This window comes from Orcinus orca, chromosome 1 (genome assembly GCF_937001465.1).
Source record: "Orcinus orca chromosome 1, mOrcOrc1.1, whole genome shotgun sequence".
In the NCBI taxonomy this organism is placed as follows: domain Eukaryota; kingdom Metazoa; phylum Chordata; class Mammalia; order Artiodactyla; family Delphinidae; genus Orcinus; species Orcinus orca.
The window spans coordinates 204510798-204527047 of record NC_064559.1 but is presented as its reverse complement, the minus strand read 5'-3'; the positions used below and the strand labels follow the sequence as shown (position 1 = coordinate 204527047).

The following is a 16250-nucleotide window of genomic DNA, read 5'->3' as shown; positions in this document are numbered from 1 at the left end:
CGTTTACTCTTCTCAGCGACTGTACAGACGAGAATGACCAATTCCAAGTCACAAATACAGAGAAGCAAGGCTCAGAGAGGTGCGACCACTGGTCCAAGTCTCAGAGAAACGGTTGCCGAGGGGCAGGGTGAGGTCTGTGTCATCCACACTCCCAGCACGAGCTGAAAGTCAGGGGGCGGCGCCTCCCACCCCAGTTTGCCCTCTACCACGCATGAGGAACCCCAGCTGCCCCACTCGGGGCTTCAGCTCCCCATCCGTAGAATGGGAGAGGGCGGGCACAGCCATCCACGGCTCCTTCTGGCTCCATCTGTTCCCGACTGTGAAACAGATGGAAGAGAAACAAGGGTGGGGTGGGGGTCTCCCCGAGCCGGGCAGGGAGGCAGACTGGCTCCCCAGGGCCGACCCACACTGCGGTAGAGGCCCTGCAGGCAGTGGCCAGGAGGTCAAGCAGATCTCAGGCAAGCGGGGAGACAAATTGAAAACTGGGGGTAGAAGGTAATCAAAGAAATCAGAAAAGTACTTAGGTTGGGCCTTAAGGAACGAGAGCAGATGCCCCGCTCCACGGAACTGTTCAGAGGAAAAAGGGCAAAGACAAGAAGAGAGAAGACCCGCTGGCGTGGGCCCCGAGGCTGGCAGTGGGTGGAGGGTGGGGACTTGGGACAGACACAAGGGGCACAAGCTCTGACTCCCCGATCCGAGGCCTGGAGCTCGGGCTCAGGGTGACGGGAGGGGGCTTCGCACACACGTTTCTCCAGCGAAAATGCAAAGGCAGGAGAGGAGAGCAGTGCTGGGCTGGCAGGACAGGGCTCATCTAGCAGAGCCCACGGTGGAAAAAGAGAGATTTAGGTATTTACGGGAAATACACTTGTTGGTGCCAAATGCCTGGTTTTACTGTCGGGGGGAAAAAACCAAACCCAACCACCGAAACTCGTCCTCAACTGAGAATCCGCACGGAGGCAAACGATTTCCCCATCAAACCAGTTTTATCGGATATAAATATCTAATTATTCGTACCAGGCCCTGGAATGCCAGACATTTTGCAGCTTTTACAACATGTGTAGGAGTCTTTATAAATGACATATATACACACATGCACACACACATCTATAGTTATATATTAACAAATCTGATTTGAATTTCATCTGCATTATTTTTTGCTTAGTGGGTAGTTGTTTTTTTTTTTTTTTTTTTTTTACAAACCCAGAAAAGCTCCAATGTTTTCGGTGCTGCTCACACCCTTTTTCTGCGGAGGCATTTTATGAGCCTTAATGTGCCTGACCCAGAAAGCTCCGGGGAAAGGGACCCCCCCCCCACGCCCCGTACCACTTTGCAGTGACCCACACGTTCCCCCCACCCCCCAGGGCCATTCGGAAATGCATACGTACTCGCTCACAGCACTTTACAACCACAGGACCCACGGCTGCACGTCAATACCTCACACGTGACACAAACATAAGGTCCCAAACAGACACACAGAAGTACTGACTTTTCGAACGTAATGCACATATTCCCCGGGTGAGCGTCCACAAGCCATGGATGACGACAAAGCGCTGGGCAGAGGGGGCGGGAAGGTGGGAGGGGGAGGGGGAGAGAGGGGAAGTTGTCTTATGGGGAATAACGTGGATCAGCCTGTCATCTGGAGACCCATCTTCATCTAGAATTAATGCATTAAAGTTCTTCCTCTACATGGTTTTAAAGAGACAGTGGATTCTCGGGCCGGACATGGTGGCTCTGTGTGCGGCTGGTCCGGCCTCCGCAAGGGGAATGGGCAGCCGATTCTAGCCAGGCTGAGTCCGTTACCTGCCCACCCCTGCCCCTGCCCCAACCTACGACCACTGTGCTTTCTCCCAACTCTCCCAACTTTCCAACTCGGTGGAAAGAAGTTTAAAAATCTCTGGCTCTCGCGGCTCCGGACCCAAAGGCTGTGTTAGACAGAGTGAAGAATGCGAAAGCCCTTGGCTGGGCAGGGTGAGGGGCGGGAGAGGAAGGGGAGTGGGTGGGCGAGGGCTCGAGACCTCTGAGCAAGCTGCTAGAGCTCGCGCCGCGGTGTGCGGGCTGGCAGCAGCCCCCTGGAGGCAGTGCTAAGACGGCGGTGCAGTGAGCCCCGCAGAGGCCTGAGTGCCCCAAACAGGAGCCCCCAGGCTGCTGAAGCCGAGGGCACAGGGGTGGGGACCGGGGGAAAGGAGCTTGGAACCGGACAATCCAGGAGGACCCTCGGGGAAATCAGGGTCAGGGGAAGCTGTCCCTTGAGGCCCAAGGGCCGAAGGAACCATTCTAGTTAGAGTGGTATTTGGAGAGACTCTAGCCAGGGGCCGGCTGTCCGCACGAGAAGGAAAATCAACCCCATGTCCAAATGCCCCCCACCCACACCTAGAGATTCACGGGGAGAAAGGGTTTGAGATTAAGGAGGGCCCCGGGCCTCTGCCGAGAACCTTCTAAGAATGCCCGCACACCCTCTGCTCAGAGACCCGCACTCAGGGGGATGGGCTGGGGGCCGGGGGAGCTGAGAAGAAACAGCAGCAACAGGAACAGAGTTGAGCCATTTCAATTATTCATATGCCAGATGGATTCTTTTCCTGCCTTTTTTTTCCTATAAAAATAAGCAGGGAGGGAGAAGGTCTTATGACCGTCTCCAAAATGGGAGAAGGAAGGGGAAAGGGAAGAAAAAAATAGAAATCAGGTCCCCCATTCGTACCCACCCCCTGCCCTGGAGACCCCCTATCTCCTGACAGGAGGGCAGGAGGGATGGAATGCCCTCTGTTGGGCAGGGACCAGAGGTGTCATTTCGTTTCTCTATGAGCAGAGAGCAAGAAGTAAGGAAAATTGTCGAAGAAAGGGAGGGTGAGAGGGAGACAGAAGCACGGAGCATGGGGTGGAGGGCGGAGGCAGGCAGAAGAGGGTTCCGACCTTCTGTGAAGGATATAAAAAATCCAGCTGCCTCAGGGGACACCCAACTATCTAGCATATTGCTGTTAAAATGTCTGCAAAATTTAATACACTTGGCATGCCATCTAATCAGTCCTTGGAAACTCGGGCACTCTCTCCCTCCTATGATCAAAGCGCCTCAGAACTTCTGCCTATGGGATTCCCACCCCCACCCGTCCCCCCCATTTTAGATAAAGTTGATCCCCCCCCCCTTATAAAAACAGCTGCTGTGGCTTTTAGGACACATTTCATCCTGAAGTTCACCCAAGGTCTAGAATCTAGAAGGAAGCAGAAGAGCAGGGAGAGCCGGGGGTCGGGTGCTATTAGCTCCAGGACTTTGGTACCCAGGCTTCTTCTCCTTCTTAGCAGGACAGACGAAGGGCAGGCATGCACTGACAAGGTCCGTGGTCCCGAGATGGGCAGGCAAAGGCTGCTCCTTCCAGGGAAGCTGGCAAGAGCCTGACAGCTCTTATTTAAATAGCTGTCCAGCACACAGAGAGCTGTGTCCTCACCAGAACGCAGACATATGCCAGTGTACCCATGGACACACGCCCAGCCATTTGCTCCATCAAGCCACCCATTGTTGGGAAACTTCTGTGAACCCCACAAGATTCCGAGGCTACTCCAAGTCCCCAACAGCCAGCTAGGAAGGTTAGCCCAAGGATGGCTGCCTGACCTTCTACCCCATACACAGCAATTAGAACCCTGCATGACCTGGATACTTCGGCAGGTCACCTGACGCTTAAGTTTGACAGAGACCTTGTAGACCTTGTAGAATTCCTGAGTGGGACTGGAAGGATTGATCCCCCCAAATCTGTACCCTCCACCCCAGGAGAGTTCTTGCCAAATCCTCTTTGTCCTTTTTTTTGATTTCCTCACCTCTGACTGACCTAAAGTCTCAGGCGGCCCTAAATAGGCCTAGAGGACCCTAAGAGGCTCAGGGAAGCCCAGAAAGCCTGTATCATGCTAAGGTACAGTGCTTCCTCAACAGGCCCAGACCGGGGAGGACCTGAGCACTGCATCTGCAGGGAAAAGCCACAGAGGCCAGGGAAACAGAACACAGGTGGCCCCTATGTAACTTCCCTGCCCCCTCACCAGGCAGGTGGGAACAGAGGCAAACAGGTGAAGGGGATTCAAGGGGGTGCGGGCAGGGCCAGCTTGCTGGGTGGGCAATCCACGCAGTCACACAGGGCCCCACGCTCAGAAGGGCACGTGCTTGGTTCAATGTCCTACAGCTGCCATCGTAAAATTCTTAATTTTAGAAAGAGGGGCCCTGCATTTTTATTTTGCACTGGGTCCCGCAGATTATGCAGCTGGTTATGCAGCTGGTGGGTTTTGGAAGATCAGAGGACCTGGGTTTGAATCCCAAGGCTCTATCCCCTATAAGCCAAGTGACATCAGAAAAGCCACTAATTATCTCTGGTTGCAGGGAGCCTCGTCTATAAAGTGGGGGTGATCACGCTGCTCTCAGGGTGGCCGGGAGGACAAGGAGGGTAAAGCGGGGAGAGAGCTTGGGGAACACGATTACACGCTGCTATCCAAATACACGGCGTGCTGACCGGCAGGGGAAAGCACGGCCTGTTGGCGTTGGTGGTTGCTTCCCACACCCCAGGGATGACCTACTCCACTGTGGCAAGAGGTCTCCTTCCAGAGCAGCACAGCAGGGGAGCCTCTGGCGGGCCCAGCCCGGCTGTCCCCGTTCACAGGTGAAGAAACTGGGACAGAGTCAGCAGCTGACCTGCCTGTTGTCACAGTGCTGCCTCCAGGCAGGGCGATGCTGAGGACATACTGTTCCTGCTGTCCAGGCTCAGCCTTGGCCGCAGGACACTTGAGATGGGGACAGTGAGAAGGAGGGGTAGGAGGCAGGATTTGGAAAAGGGGACGAAGGAAAGGCCTCTTTACACTCCGTCACACACACATGCGCATACACACATACACACGGCAAAATTAAAGCTGAGAACTTGGCTAAAAAGATAACTCCTACCCCTGCTCCATCGAAACTTATTTTAGGGCAGGAGGTAATTGCCAAGGACCCAAATAAAAGCCAACCGCAGGCTGTAAGTGGCTCCAAGTCTTTAATTAGACCCCAAGAAAAAATAGTGGCGAAAAGAAAATGAAAGTAGGCGAAAGCTCCCCGAGGAAGGAATATGCATGTGGTCTCCTCCCTCCCCTCAAGTCCAGTGGCTTCAGATGAAGGCTACCATTGCCTGTGACGGGCATCAGCGTGCTAGGCGGGCACTGCCCACCGTGGCGGCTGGCACAGAGCCAAGAGGGCACCGTACACCCCAAGCAAGGGCCAGCCCAGGTCTGGGGTCCTTCTCCCAGGGCCTCCCTATGCTCCAGCCCACGGAGCCTGGCCTGGGGTCAGAGCGCCATGGGCCAAGGGGAAGGTGAGCTGTTTCTACCAGCCCTGCAGTCAAGGGAGCAAGGAAAGGAGAAAGCTTTGGGTCTGGAGTGGACTTTGACCCACTCAAAGATCTGCCCATCAAGACACAAGGCCCAGCTCCTTGGCCACGGACCAACCCTCCCACTCAGCAGCACTTTCCCCACTCCCTGGAGCTCTCTTCAGGCTGCGACCCCCTCCCCAGCCCCTCTCCTGGGCCCGTGTGGAGTTGGGTGGCTCTGAGATCCTGTGGGCGAAGCAGGCTTCTCCCCGCAGGGACCCTCCTAACCAGAGGTGCGCTCTCAGAAATCCTCTGGGTGACAGGTGGCATGTGACCGAAACCCCCGGCCGCTGTGCCACTCCACCAAGGCAAGGAAAGCAAGGAGGCACCAGCCACTCCGTGACCCCCTCCCAAGTCCCTGTCCGGCCTCTGGCCTTTGAAGAACACAGGTGACCTTCGACTAAGGGTGGGGCTGGGAAGAAAAGGATACGCTGTGCTTGGGAAGGTCGCGGCCTGTCCATGCTCTTGCCTCTCATACAGACAGAACCCAGTGGGCCAATCAAATCCCACATGTGGGAGGAACTTGCTAAGTGCCAAGACCAGCATGTGCCAGATGTGGCGGAAGCAGTGGCCTCCACTAATGTCATAACAAAGGCCAGGCCCCAGTGTCAGAAGGGAGGCATTCCACCCAGAGTCTGCGAAGGAGCCCAGGAGAACACACCCCAGCCCACGTGAAGGAGGGAGCAGATGCTGGCGTCCCGATCCTTGCCTTCTCACGGTGGCAGGATGGTGAAGTGGGCTCACGACCAAAGCCCAGTGCACTACAAGTGGGCACGATCAAGTGGGGGAGAGGGAGACCCTGCTTCACCACAGCTGGCATCAGAGGCAGCAGGGGCAACCACGCTGAAGGCCCCTGTCCTGCTCCCCACAGCTGCCTGGAACCAGTGTCACACCCACATGTGGCTCCCCTTTAGAACGGGCACTCGCTGAGAGTGGGGTACACTGTGCTCCCCTTTCACAGGCTCTCCTCTGTTCCTGCCCCTTCCAAGCCGAGCACAGGAGGACAGACTCCAGAATCCCCATTGAGTGGACTGGCCTCCCAGTCAGAGTGGCAGGCCATGCCCTGCTGTATTATACACTGTATTCTATAGCCATTTCCTCTCCCCTTTCTCAAACAGAACTTTAACACAACAGATTAGGAGTAGGTCTAACAGCAATAGGGGGGCAGCTATCCCTCATTCAGCATCTAAGGGTCCCAGGCCCTGTCACAGGCACTCTAGAGATGACATTCCTGCAAAGAAGGTACTACCGTGCCCATTTTACAGGGGAGGACGCTGAGGCTAAGCGTGGTGAAGTGACGGCCACACATCTACAGAACGGTGGGCCTGACTGCAACTCAGGTCGGCCTGGTTCCAAAGTCTGTCTCTCTCCATCACACATTTCTCCCAACGAGTTCTCCTGTCTGACCACTAGATCTAGGCAGGGGCAGGCCTGGCTGACCTCTTTTCCCCTGTTGCTCTGTACTGGGTTCTCTGGGCGCTGGTTTAATGTACGCCAAGTGTAATGTAGGTGACAAGCATGACCCCATTCCCAGCCACCTGCCATGCCCTGCTGGGATGTCCGAGGCCTGCACGGCCACAGCAAGCTGGAAGGTCTTCCCAGGAGGAGAAGCAGGAGTGAACCCGACCTTCCGAGGCAGTCCCAGTTATCGTGTCAGTCAGGAAGGGCCTCCCTGCCCGCTCCCCTCCTGCTTGCTTTGCTCTGCGGCGGGTGGTCAGACTTCCAGCCGTTGGGATAAGTGGGATTCCTCTGGGATGAGAAGCCCTGTGGCTTCTGCTCACCAACTTCCTTCCCAGCTTGGGAATGTGTGGAGAGCAGCAGTCCAGGCCCCTGGCAGAGGCTGCAGGAGTCCTGATAATTAATTAGCTCTCCATCCTCCCCAGGTGCTCACCAGACACAACCAGATGGTCCCAGCGACGCGCCCTCTACCGCCATCCTCCCCTTGGAACCATGCGGCATCTTCCCCTCAGGCTCCCCTCCATCTTTCCCTTCTATGCTGCAAAACCCCGAGAGAGCCCCTTCTCCCCTTCTGCCAGGCCTGGGCCCAGACAGCCCCAGATGGGCAGGGAGGACGTGAGAACCCTGGTTCAGGCTCGCGGGACTGAGAGTTCTAGGTGGGGCCGAAGTTCAGACAGGTTCCAGTTTCTCCTCCTGCCTTCAGTCAGTTCAGTTAGGGAGCTGAGGTGGGATCGGTGCGGGTGGGACCCCGGGCTGAGTCTGCCCCTATTTCTTGGAAATGTTAAGAGATGGCTCTACATCCAAGAGACTCCAACTTAAAACCCCAAACAAATAAGGCCTGGCCGGTGCCCCCTCCCCGCAGGAGGGCATCGCATAGAAGCTGCTCCAACCAGAAGCAGAAGCCTACTGGGGCCTCTACAGCACCACGGACACACCACTGGCTTTCTGTTGGCACCTCTAGGTCCTAGGAGGGGTGGTGGCCTGCAAGGTGCATGGCTGTGCCCTCTAGACGGCCAGCCTGTGCAGGCACACTGCGCCCAGGCAGGGGTGCAGAGTAACAGAGCAGTGGGGTCCCAAGGGCAAGGAGTTGGAGTCAAGCAAGGCTGGAGCCGCAGCTGGGAAGCCCTGGAAGGTCCGAGGCCCAGGAGGCGGGATGGCCCTCTGCAACAGGTCCTGCTTCGGGGAAGACTGCACAGTGACTGGAGCCCAGCATCGCTCGGCAGCCTGTGCCCCGGTGCCAGCAGTTGTGTGACGTGGGCTCTAGCTGGTGACCCTGCTTCACTTTTCTGGGCGTCGGTTTTCCCACGTAAAAAATGAGCCTGAGCTGGACGACCCTCGGGGTGGCCGGGAGCTGGTGCGTGTGGTGTGATGGGCAGAAGGCCTGCTCGCAGTTATGCTCAGGACACGTTCACTGAGATCATGGATGTTGTTGTTATTTTCATAAGCATCACTCTTTTTGATTCGAAATATTCTATAAGCTTCCTTTCAGACAGCGCTACAAAGTAATGGGGAAGATCTGAGCTTACAGCCCAGAAAGCCACATTCCCTGAATTTTTTATGCCCAGAATCGAAACTAGTGAGGACAGGGTAATGATGATTTGATCAGAAGCTGTGAGGGGTCTGGCCAGGTTTCGTGAGCCCGAGTGACCCAAGACTGGCCCGCCCAGGATCCATGAGGCACTGACCTCAGAGCTGTCAGGAGAACGCAGACAGGTGACCGGCTCTTCCGGGCCCATCTTCACAGGGACGATCTTTGGGGTGAAGCATCTTTATCTGGGGCAGCAAGGGTTAATGCAGGGCTGGGAGAGGCCAGGCAGCACGGAGCACTCCCTGTTTATTAATAAGCTATTTATCACCAGCTTTGCTTTTAATGCCATTTGGGCTTAATGTCGTTAATGAAATATAAATACCCATGCTAACGATGTCGGTCAGAGGCAGCATGGGCAGCAGACGGCTTGCGAAACAGGGCCAAACCGCGGGGCACGCTGGGGAAGAGGCTGAGAGCTCGGGAAGCGGAAGAGGTTCCCCCTGGCTCGGCACCCCTAGCCCCCTTCTGCTCCCACCACAAGACTCGCCAGCTGGCTGTGCCGGGAAAGGCTGGGAGGAGGGCAGCCCGGGGCTGGGGGAGAAGAGACCTCCCTACACAGGATGCTGTTAACTTCCAGAGAACACAGAGGGAGCCAGAGCTCGCACCTCAGGGGCAGTGCCCACCTGGGCATCAGGCCCCTTGGCTGCAGGAGGCTGGACTACCACCAGCTGGCAGCAGGCCCCTCTCGCTGCCCTGACTTCTCTGACCCGTGGGAATGGAGCCCGGGTGAGAGAGGTCATGAGAGGGAGCAGTAAGGATGCCATCACATTTTCCAATAAAGACCCCTCCCCACCCCTGGAATGACATCCCAGGCAGCCTAGTTCCAGTGGATAGCACACCCTCCCTAAGAAGCTGGCAAGGGGCTGCTTGGCAGCCTTGAAGGTAGCTCAGAGACGTGGGCAGACGGGTATTTCTGGTCAGTGCCGCGAGGCCTCACAACATGGAGGTGGTCCTGCAGAGCAGGCTGTTGTCCCTGACCTCGTGCCTGACCTGGCCTGGCCCCCTCCCACACAGGGAGCCATCCCTCCGTCCTCTCCCTGGGCTCAGAGCAGATGCCGTTAGCGGATGACCACCTAACCCAGACGACCCCAGGGACTTCAGGCCTCGACCTCAGGAGACGCCACGGACTGATCCCAGACGCCAGCCTCACCGGGTGGAAGTGGCCCTGGGACTTGCTCCCCAGCCCGGGGACCACAGTGCCTTTGGAGGGAACTTGGACTCCACTCAGTCAAGGGCCACCTGGGCCCAAACAGAGGTTGGAGATTTTGGCAGGTGGCTGACCTTCGCTCCAGCCTCCTCTCCCAGTGCCGTGGTGAGGGGGTCGTTGTGCCACAGCCCCACCCTGCTTGCCAAGCCCCCAAGCAGCCCCCCAAGGGCTCTGCCTCTTCCAGAGGGAGCTCCAGGCTGTTCCAGGGAGGGAGTCCCACAGCCTCTGGCCCTAGGTGCTCAGAGTTGCCTGAGAAAACGCAGGACCACTGGCAAACGCTGAATTTCAGATAAACGGCGAATACGTTTTTTAGTGTAAGTATGTCCAAAACATGGAACATGGAACATACTTACACTGAAAATGGAACATACTTACACTGAAAATGATTTGCTGTTTGTCTGAAACTCAGATCTCCCCGGGCATCCTGTATTTTTATTCGCTAAATCGGGCAATGCTCTCCCACTCCTCAGCAGGTGGCACCTGGCCGGTGGGGTCGGTTTCTGGTGGGCAAGCAGGACTGGAAGCGAGGGGGCAGAGACCGCCCCCCCCCCGTCTCGAGACAGCAGTCTCCTTTCAAGGGGCCCTGTGCAGAACTGTCCCCCACCCGCCCTCTCCCTTCACTGGTCACTACTGCACTGCCCAACACCATGGCTCACCTGTGGGGGTCCCCTCTCCCTGCACCCCCCAAAGTCACCTCCATGTCCCCAAGGAGTACCGGACTCGTTTGCTGGGGCTTGGTGGAGCTCGGCTCAGCGGCTAATCCCCTGGGTGGCTCCTGTCAGATTATTAATTAGCTAAAGCAGATCGGTCCTGGAACAACACACGCTTGGACTTCAGATAAAGCAGGCCAGGGAAGCCGGGCCGGGGGCGGCTTAAAGCGACAAGACCCCGTTTCTGAACTGCTCCCCGAGGTGGGGCTGTGGCGGCCGGCGGGGCTGGGGCAGGCGATTGCTGACAGCCCCTCTGCGCTCCTCACGTCCGCTCAGGAGAGCACCTCGGAGGGGGCTCGGGGGTTCGTGCAGACGCACCTGGACAGGGGCGCAGGCGGCCCATGGGAGCAGCAGCCAGCCACAGTGGTCTTGCTTTTTAATAAAGAGCTTGTGCCCAAGCGGATCATGTCACTCAGAATTCTTCAAAAAGCTTCTCATTCCACTCAGGGCAGAAGCCTGAGTTCTCACGATGGCTCCAAGGCCTGCAGGATCTGGGGGCCACCCCGCCCGACCCCCTTGACCTCACACGACATCTCCCCGACTCCAGCCACACCAGCCTCCCTGCTGTCCTCCAACGTGCCAGGGGTGCTCTCGCCTCTGGGAGCTCACACTTGCTGTTCCCCAACAGGAACCCTCTTCTCCCAGATATTAATTAGGGTGGCTCGCTCCCTCACTTCCTTCTGTCCTTACCCAAATGTCACCATCCCAGGGACGCCCTCCCCAGATGCCACACCTAAGCTGACGAGCCATCCACCGCCACGCACACTCCCTATTCTATTCTATCCCCCAAACGTGCTTCAATTTTCTCCCCGACACACGTCCCATCCAACATCTACTTTATTTCTTTAACTCATTTATCATTTGCCTCCTTCCACGAAAATGCTAATGCCACAAGGGCAGGAATTCTTGCCTTGTTGGTTCACTGCTGCAGTTCCAACCCGGTTTGTAGTGTCATCAAGCATCAGTAATGCTTGACAGACGAAAACGAAAAACGAATGCCTGGAGGTTAGAGGTCAGGATCTGGACCACCACCTCTTCTGGCTCTGAGTCCCATGTGGCTGAGCCCTGGCCGACCTCAGTGGGCTCCCCAGACACCCACCTTTCCCCCACAATGCTATTCGAGCCCACCCTTCCCTGGCTCTGCAGCACACCAAGTGTTACTTGCATCCTGGTCCTAGCATCCCCTAGATGCATTTCCACGTTCTGGGCCTCCCAGGGATGTCCTAGGGGACCCACTCCTTGCCACCCCAACCCTGCCCTACCAGCTGGGACTGCTACTCTCTCTGCCCGGGAAACAGCACGGGGTGGGACGACGGTGACAAGGGGGAACACCAGGGCTCCCAGCTGCTGCCCGGCCCCAGCTCTGCTGCTGGCAAACTCCAAGGCTTGGATTGTTTTGACTTGAGTCGGTGAAGCTGAAATATTTGAGTCACAACGGCCCTAAACTTCATTACCAGCTCTCAACACAGATTACTAAGGGAAAAAAGTTACTTTTAATTGCTTTTCCCGATTAGCATTTCTGGAGAAGAAACTAGTGATTAATTACACCTTCCCTCCCCTCAACCGCCCAGGGCCGCAGGGGTCCCAAGCGCAGGCTACCAGAAGGCGGCTCAGGGTCAGAAAAGGCTCCTACTCCTGAAGCGCCAAGAAACCAGACTAAACTGGGTGGTGAGCAGAAGGTGGGGACCATCCCCAAGGCTGATTTAATAGAGAACCAGCAGCTGACGGTGTGGGGAGGCCCAGGGGGGCGGCCTCATGCCTCAGCGTGGTATCCTCTGGGCTGAAGGACTTTCTCCCGGACCAGGACTATACCTGGGTGGATTCTAGAATCAGAGAGGCCAGGGAAACTGGGAGAAGACAGAACGGGGGAACCTGAAGATCTGCAAGAGAAGACGACGCGTTCCCAGCCACTGGGACTCCCCTCGTGTGCAAAACCTGCCGTCGCTTCTCCAACGCCAGCGTGTTCTTCCTGCGGAGGCTCCAAGGTCACAGGACGGAGGCAGGGCAGAGTGCTTCTCCCCTCGTCCACGAGATGTTAACCCTCCCAAAGCCATGGGCCGCTGTCCCCTTCGGAGCGAGCGCATCACCCTGGGTAGCTCCAGGCGGGCAGGCGCTGCCAGCCTTGCCCAATCCCTCACCCCTTGGGTCTGTGCCTGGTGGAACCCAGAGGCTTCCAACGCTGCTAGGAAGGCGGGAGGCACAATGGAGACCTGGGGAAGGAGGCCCAAGGCAGGGATGTCGGCAACACCAGGCAGAATCCTCACCCAGATTAGAAGCTGGAAGGATCGGTAACTCTTCCCACACCATCTCCCCATCACGTCTCTGCCCAGTACAAAGTGGCTATGACCTTGGAGTCCACTGATCCAGGGTGTCACCTGGCGGGGGGGTGGAGGACAGGGGCCCTCGCTCCCCTCAGCCAGCACCGCCCTCTCCAGATGCCGCCCCTCCACGCCTCCACCCCAGCTTCAGGCTCTGGAGCGGCCGGCCCCACACCAGATCAAAGCCCTGGAGGACGGAGTTAGAACTGTCCAGTCCAGTTAGGAGTGAAGGCCACGGATCTAGTGCAGGCCATGGAGGCAGAAAGCAGAAGAGCCTCCCATGCATGCACGGACACACACGCCTGCCCACCCAGACGCACCCTCCCCCACGGCTCAGCCCAGTGTTTTGATGCCGGCAGACACACCCAGGAAGACTGGTTGACACCCCCTTAGAGCCAGAGGCACCAGCTGCGCGTCTGGGACATCCCCATCACCCCCCGCACGACGTCATCGCCAGCCTGCCCTTCTGCTCCCTCCTGTCACTCCCCCCGGAGGTCAGGCCTCCAGAGCTTTCCTGGAGGGCTGAGCTGGCCCATATCGCTGTGAATATGTTGCCAGCATGGGCAAGTCCTCACTGGGGCCTCCACAGCCGGCCGGGACAGCTTCACACTCACTCCAGCCAGGCTCTGGTTGCTGTCTGGGCTACGCAGCACCCACCCAGGGGGGTCGGGGATGGCTTGGCTGTTACAGCATCGCTGCTGGGACTGCCTGCCTTGTCCTGGCCCAAGCAGATGATACCAGGACCCAGGAGAGTGGAGCCTCAGCTCAGGAACCCTGGAAAAAGGGACAGTGGCCTAGGTCAAGTCTGATGAGGTACCTACGGCAATTCACACTGTGAACTGTGGAAAGACTTTCCATGTGGAGAGACGGCCAGGACCCCTGCCCATGAGCTGGGGCTGGAGACTATGCTGGCCGTCTGGAAGTGAGGGGGTCTTAGACAAACCCATTTTTCAGCTCTTAAAGCTGATCAGCTGAGGTTCTGTGCATCCAGGCACAGAGATCATATTTAAAGCCACAGTGAGAGGAACTACACGAGCTTCTAGGCCCAACCTCAGACCCAGCACAGAACCCGTGGAGCAAAGGCACGAAACAGTCTTCAGTGCAGCATCTTAGGGCCAGAAGGACAGTGAGCTGGAAAGTCCCTGCTGAAATCGGTGCTAGGTGCAAGCAGGCCTTGGGCCTTCCCTCCACATGGTGCTGACCCAGGGGCGCCTAATGCCCTCCAGCAAGCTTTCTTAGCAACCAGCACAGCGCCCGGGGTGGTGCTTCTCCCCTTGGCACTGTCAGGTGAGAGAGGAGACGCAGGGCCAGGCATCGGGGGCCTGGAAGGCAAGAGTCACCCTGGGGTCTTGTCTCTTCTTCCCCCATTCAATCCATCAGCAAGACCACTTTACTTTCCCTTTAAACACACATGGACCCTGCCCCCTTCTCCCCATTTCCCCCTTCTGTCTCAGCCACTTTTACTGATGTCAAATGGAGGAAAGGAACAACAACAACAAAAACCTGTCTGTGGGACATTCCCAGGGCGAAGAGAAAGGTTCCACTTGGTTCCTAAAATCACCAAAAGCCCCATCGCAGAATTTAACCCAGTGGCTGAATTCAGACTCCCACTCAGGCGGCTGCCTCCTCATTTCTGCCCGTGCCGCCGCCAATCCGTTCTCACCACGGCAGCCCCAGCCATCTTTTTAAAACAAAATCAGATCACTTCACCTCCCTGCTTGAAACCCTCCAGCAGCTGCCTGTCACCCAAAGAATAAAGTCCCAACTTCCCCTGGCACATCATGTCCTACATACCCCAGCCCCACCCCATCCACCTCCCAGCACTGGGGCCTCTCTCTGTCCCCTGAGCTCCCTGAGCTCTCAGCCTCAGCTCCTCCAGACTAGTTCTCCCCTGCTGAAATATTCCACCGCTCTTCGGATGGCTATCCACTTCCTATCCTTCCATCTCAGCTAACTGTCGCCTCCTCAAAGGAGCCTCCTCTGACTGCCCAGTCACTTCCCACCACCGCATCCATTTCCATTCCGCACTAATGATTTCCTTGTTGTTTTCTGTGGGTTGGTTTTTTGTCTGCTTACCCAACCAGAACTCCATGAGAGCCGGTCGTCTTATCACTCTATCCCTAGTGATCGGAAGACACCAGGCCCTCCATAACTATTGAATAAACAGAACCAGATCTTCTGTGGCATAGCCAGAAGTGGGGAGAATCTGAGTCAGACAGGATCAGGCCTGCAGACCAGGCCTGAGCACAGACTTACCCCAAGCCCACACTCTGGTGTGGTGAGGCAGGCCACCTCTGAGACCACGGGTCACCCCTGCCACACAGGATCCTAGCCTGTGACCAAAGGGCCGGGTGAGTGAGAAGGGGCTCGGCCATGACATTCCCACTTGGAGCCCTCTGAGTTCCCAAGCTTCATTATCAAGCCCAAGACGGCCGGTGTCAGGATGCAGGAGTCCCAGAGGACTCAGGGAGCCCATACCCCATGCCGGGTGCAAATCCCAGCTGGCACGGCCCCTGGGAGTCAACCATGAGTGGAAACTTCAGAAAGGGAAAAACTAATGGGCGTGTTTTGCCGAGGGAATGAAGAAAACAAAAAGCCTGCCGCTGAGGACAGAACCAGCAAACACTGCCCCCTGGAAAGGGGCTCCACAGGCACTCTGGCAACCTGCTCACGCACGGGGTACAGGGAGCTGGGGAGATCATCCAGAGGCTCAAAGACGCGTGGGCTTGCCATCCCAAGACGCATGATCATCAGGGAAGTAGGGTGGAGCAAGAAGAGCCCGGGAAGGAGCAGAGAAGTACAGGTGCCGGTGCTGACCCGGCCAGAGGGCTGCACAACCAACAGCCTACATGGCCCCATCGCCATCAGGGGACAACAGCCGTACATCTTAAATGTGGATGGACCAGTTCCTGGAGGGTGATCGCATTCTGGACACCAGGAAGAAGAGTCTCAGACACGTGGTTGCTCCACCACCACAACCAAACGCCACATTTACATCTGATTTGCAAATCTCTAGGCCTTACCCAGGGCTTCTGCTAGTTCCCGAGGTGGCATGGCCCCAAACGACCAGGCCTGCAGCTCTGGGGACCACTCACACCCCAGTGGGCAGCAAGGCACACATCTCTGCAAGTGCTTCCTCCCTGCGAGTTCAAAGTCCAGAGTTGCAGCACTTGGCCACTGGAGGGAGGGGCAGGACACGTCTGCCCTTGGCGCCCATGGAGGGAGAGCACGGGAGGGAGAGCACAGGCGGGTGAGGCGGGGCCGCAGACTCCAGCCTGGCACACGCAAGAGAAGCAGCCCCCAGCCCTGCCCTCCCAGCCACGCTCTCGGCCCTCAGCCTCAGCCCCCACCCTAAGACGCTGTCAACTTTACCAACACCCAACCCCTCTGGGCTGGTTCCCTCCGGATCTTGAGAGAATACTGACTAATGATCAATACATGGTAAGTCACATGCTGTGTGTCAACCCTCCACCCCAAGAACTGCCAAGTTTGACACCTGTAGGTAAATATCTGACAGTACCAGCCCTACAGGCTACCCACCCCAGGTGTAAGCACTTGCCTTAAGCAAGGGCTACTTCTGAGCCGGGGTCAAAAGATACC

At 57.1% G+C, this 16250-nt stretch overlaps 1 protein-coding gene across 13 annotated transcripts in view; it reads right to left on the bottom strand.

The window, feature by feature from the left end:
• Positions 1 to 16250, bottom strand: part of CASZ1 (castor zinc finger 1) — a 155044-nt gene that overhangs the window by 98616 nt on the left and 40178 nt on the right. The window lies entirely within an intron of this gene.